The sequence below is a fragment of the Larus michahellis genome, unplaced genomic scaffold (assembly GCF_964199755.1).
Source record: "Larus michahellis unplaced genomic scaffold, bLarMic1.1 SCAFFOLD_630, whole genome shotgun sequence".
NCBI classification, from domain to species: Eukaryota; Metazoa; Chordata; class Aves; order Charadriiformes; family Laridae; genus Larus; species Larus michahellis.
In genome coordinates this window covers 1-5,000 of record NW_027436135.1, presented here as the reverse complement: position 1 = coordinate 5,000, position 5,000 = coordinate 1, and the positions used below count along the sequence as shown (strand labels likewise).

The 5,000-nt window shown below is 62.9% G+C and overlaps 1 pseudogene; it reads right to left on the bottom strand.

Moving 5' to 3' along the window:
* Positions 1-915: 915 nt before the first annotated feature.
* LOC141737070 (2-acylglycerol O-acyltransferase 1-like) lies at positions 916-4,650 on the bottom strand (annotated as a pseudogene).
* Between the last annotated feature and the right edge of the window lie 350 nt (positions 4,651-5,000).

The window sequence follows — 5,000 nt, the reverse complement described above, 5'->3', positions numbered from 1 at the left end:
TTTTGAGGGGGACCCAGGTGTCTGCCCCCCCAAATCACCTTCCAACCCCCCCCCCCCCCCAAGGAGTTCATCGATCACCCCAATCCCGGCATCACCCCCACATCCGAGCCCCCTAAACCCCACAGGAAGGAGTTGGGGTACCAGCCCCCTCAAGGGTGATTTTGGGGTGCCCCCCCCCATTTTTTGAGGGGGGACCCAGGCGTCTGCCCCCCCCTCAAATCACCTTCCAACCCCCCCCCATCAATTGATGGATCCCCAATCCCGGCATCACCCCACATCCGAGCCCCCTAAACCCCATAGGAAGGAGTTGGGGTACCAGCCCCCCCCAGGGTGATTTTTGGGGTTCCCCCCCCATTTTTTGAGGGGGGGGCCCAGGCGTCTGCCCCCCCCTCAAATCACCTTCCAACCCCCCCCCCCAAGGAGTTCATCGATCACCCCAATCCCGGCATCACCCCCACATCCGAGCCCCCCTAAACCCCACAGGAAGGTTTTGGGGTACCAGCCCCCCAAGGGTGATTTTGGGGTGCCCCCCCCATTTTTTGAGGGGGACCCAGGTGTCTGCCCCCCTCAAATCACCTTCCAACCCCGGCCCCATCAATTGATGGATCCCCAATCCCGGCATCACCCCACATCCGCGCCCCCCTAAACCCCATAGGAAGGAGTTGGGGTACCAGCCCCCCCCAGGGTGATTTTGGGGTGCCCCCCCCATTTTTTGAGGGGGGACCCAGGTGTCTGCCCCCCCTCAAATCACCTTCCAACCCCCCCCCATCAATTGATGGATCCCCAATCCCGGCATCACCCCACATCCGAGCCCCCCCTAAACCCCATAGGAAGGAGTTGGGGTACCAGCCCCCCCCCAGGATGATTTTGGGATGCCCCCCCTGGTTTTTTTTTGGGGGGGGGGGGGGGGGACACACAACTCACCGACGGTGTGGATGGGGCGGCGGAAGGGGAGGAGGCCGAAGCTGTACTGGAAAACCCCCCGGGCGTGGAAAAGGGGTACGGCCACCCCAAAAACCCGCTGGAGCCGCAGCTGGAGGCGGCGTAAAACGGAGCCGGGGGGGTTGGAAACCTGCCGGAATAACTCGTTCTCCCCAAAAGAGAAGACGGGAACCAAGGAAGCCCTGGGGGGGGGGAGGGGGGGGGGGAAAGGTTGGGGTTTTTTTTTCCCAAAATCTGAAACAACCCCCCAAAAAAGCGCCACACGCACCCCGCCCCCCCCCCCATCACCCCTAAATCGAAATACGGAGGGGGATTGGTGTGGTCTGTAAGGGATTTGGAAGGAGGGGGAGCTTGATTTGGGGGGGGGGGGGGGGGCGGGCTCCTGGATGTCGGGGGGGGGCCCTCCTGGATGTAAGGACCCCCCCGATTTGGGGGACCCCCCCCCCGACACCCCAAATCTCCATAGGGACCCCACTCTAGGGACCTCCAAACCCCGAAATCGAGGGATTGAGTGGGATTATTGGGGTGTTCCTTGCCTTTGGGGGGGTCCCCTGGATGTGTGGGGGGGTCTCTGGATGGGGGGGGCCCTCCTGGATGTAAGGACCCCCCCGATTTGGGGGACCCCCCCCCCCGACACCCCAAATCTCCATAGGGACCCCACTCTAGGGACCTCCAAACCCCGAAATCGAGGGATTGAGTGGGATTATTGGGGTGTTCCTTGCCTTTGGGGGGGTCCCCTGGATGTGTGGGGGGGGTCTCTGGATGTGGGGGGGGCCCTCCTGGATGTAAGGACCCCCCCGATTTGGGGACCCCCCCAGACACGCCAAATCCCTACAGGACCCCACTCTAGGGAACTCCAAACCCCAAAATCGAGGGATTGAGTGGGATTATTGGGGTGTTCCTTGCATTTGGGGGGGGGTGCCTGGATTTGGGGGGGGTGTCTCTGGATGTAAGGACCCCCCCGATTTGGGGGACCCCCCCCGACACCCCAAATCTCCATAGGGACCCCACTCTAGGGACCTCCAAACCCCGAAATCGAGGGATTGAGTGGGATTATTGGGGTGTTCCTTGCCTTTGGGGGGGTCCCCTGGATGTGGGGGGGGCCCTCCTGGATGTAGGGACCCCCCCGGATTTGGGGTACCCCACAAAACACCCCAAATCTCCCCTTAGGGACCCTACAAAACGCCCCCAAGATCCCCCTCAGCACCCCAAAAACCCCTTTGGGCCCCCACCCCCACCCCCCCCAGCACCCCAAATCCCCCCCCCCCCCCCGCAGCACCCAAATGTCCCCTTGGGGACCCCCAGCACCCCAAATCCCCCCTTGGCCGCCCCCCCTCCGCCCCCAGCACCCCAGAAACCCCCCTCAGCACCCCAAATCTCCCCTTGGGAAGTCCCCAGCCCCCAAAATATCCCCCCCCCCCCCCAAATCCCTCCTTGGGGACCCCAAATCCCCTCCGAGACTCCCCTCCCCCCCCCAGCACCCCAAAAACCCCCTCAGGCCCCCCCCCTCCTCCCCATCCCCCTAAATCCCCCCCCCTCGGGGCCACCCCAGCACCCCAAATCCCCCACCCCACCCCTCAGGACCCCAAATCCCCCCCAAATCCTGCCTTGGGGACCCCAAATCCTGCCTTGGGGACCCCCTCGCCCCCCCCAGCCCCCAAAATTCCCGTGTCGTCGTCCCCCCCCCCAAAAAAACCCCCACCCGTGCTCCAGGGCGATGCGGGACGAAGCCCTTGCGCCCCAAAAGCTGGAGGGTGAGGGCCCCCGGGTGGGCGTCCAGCGATTCGGGGGGCCCCCCAGGGCGATGACGGCCACGTGCCCCCCCTTTCGCGGCTCAGCAGATACTCCAGGCTCGACTTCTCCGCCGACACCAGCCCTTGGGGGGGGGGCACCCCAAAATTAGGAGGGTTCGGGGGGGGGGGGGGGCACCCAGGCAGCCCCATGGGTGCCCCCCCCCCCCCCCAAAATTCAGGGTGTTGGGGAGCCAGGGATTGGGTGGGGCACCCCCAGATTTAGGGGCTGGGGGGGGGGGGAACAGGGATTGGGTGGTTGCCCCTCCCCCCAAATTTAGGGGGTTGGGGGGGGCACCCAGGCAGCCCAATGGGTGCCCCCCCCCCCAAAATTCAGGGGTGTTGGGGAGCCAGGGATTGGGTGGGGGCACCCCCCCTTAAATTTAGGGTGCCCCCCCCAAATTTAGGGGGCTGGGGAGCCTGGAATTTGCCGGGTGCACCCCCAAATTTCGGGGGGGGGGGGGGGGCGATGGACGACCCAGGCATCTGAGTCGGTGCCCCCCCAAAATTAAGGTTCTGGGAACCCAGGAATTTGCTGGGTGCACCCCCAAAATTTCGGGTGCCGGGGGGGGGGGGGGGAATCGAAGGATCCGATAGATTTCCCCCCCAAAATTTCGGGTGCCGGGGGGGGGGGGGGGAAAATCGAAGGATCCAAAAGATTCCCCCCCAAAATTTTAGGGTGCTGGGGGGGGGGGGCAGAAATTGAAGGATCCCGATAGATTCCCCCCCCAGAATTTAGGGTGCCGGGGGGGGGGGGGGGGGAATCGAAGGATCCAAAAGATTCCCCCCAAAATTTAGGGTGCTGGGGGGGGGGGCAGAAATTGAAGGATCCAAAAGATTCCCCCCCAAAATTTAGGGTGCCGGGGGGGGGGGGCAGAAATCGAAGGATCCGATAGATTCCCCCCCAAAATTTAGGGTGCCGGGGGGGGGGGGGGGAAATCGAAGGATCCAAAAGATTCCCCCCAAAATTTAGGGTGCTGGGGGGGGGGGGGCAGAAATTGGAGGATCCGATATGATTCCCCCCAAAAATTTCGGGTGCCGGGGGGGGCAGAAATCGAAGGATCCGATAGATTCCCCCCCAAAATTTAGGGTGCCGGGGGGGGGGGGGGGGGGGACAGAAATCGAAGGATCCGATAGATTCCCCCCCAAAATTTAGGGTGCGGGGGGGGGGGGGGGCAGAAATCGAAGGATCCGATAGATTCCCCCCCAAAATTTCGGGTGCTGGGGGGGGGGGGGGGGGGGGCAGAAATCGAAAGGATCCGATAGATTCCCCCCCAAAATTTCGGGTGCTGGGGGGGGGGGGGGGAACCCAGAGATTTGGTGGGCGCGCCCCCCCCCCCCCCAAAACTTCGGCTGCCTGGGGGAGCCTACGATTTGCCGGGTGCACCCCCAAATTTGGGGGGGGGGGGGACCCAAGTATCTGATGGGTCCCCCCTCAAAATTTAGGGTGCTGGGGGGGGGGGGGGGGGGGAACCCAAGGATTTAGCGGGCGCACCCCAAAACGAGGGTGCTGGGGGACCTTCTGGCCTCTGTCCCTTCTACCACCCCCCCCATTTATATTTTTTTTTTATTTTTTGGGGGGGGGGACGGGGGACGGACACCCCCCAAAAATCTTACCCCCGGCCATCATGTAGTCGCGGAAGAAGGGGAGGCGGAACCAGCAGGGCAGGGTGAGGAGGTGGGGGCGCAGCCCGGGAAAGAGCCCCCGAAACCGGTGGCTTCGGTGCAGAAGTTGGCGAAGGCGCCGGCGGCCAGGACCCCGTGGGGGTGGAACCCGAAAACGTATTGCGCCGGGGGTCCAGCTCCCGCGTCCGCACCAGCTGGGGGGGGGGTTTGGGAGGGGGGGGGGTGTGGGAAATTGGAAGGAAACACCCCCCCCCCCCAAAAAAAAAAATAAAGTTGAGGAACACGCCACCCTCTCCAAAAAAAAAAACAAAAACCAAACTTCACGGGGAAACCCCAAAAATATGGTGGGGGTTTTTTTTTTGGGGTGGAGCCCAAGGAGGGTTTTGGGGAGGATAAAGGGTTTGGAGATGCCCAAAAGGCTCCTCAGATGCCACCAAAACCCTCCTGAGATGCCACCAAAAACCCTCCTGAGATGGCCCAAAATCTTCCCGTGACACCCAAAACCCTCCTGAGATGTCCAAAATCCTCCCATGACACCCAAAATTCTCCCGTGACACCCAAAACCCTCCTCAGATGCCACCAAAACCCTCCTGAGATGCCACCAAAAACCCTCCTGTGACACCCAAAACCCTCCTCAGATGC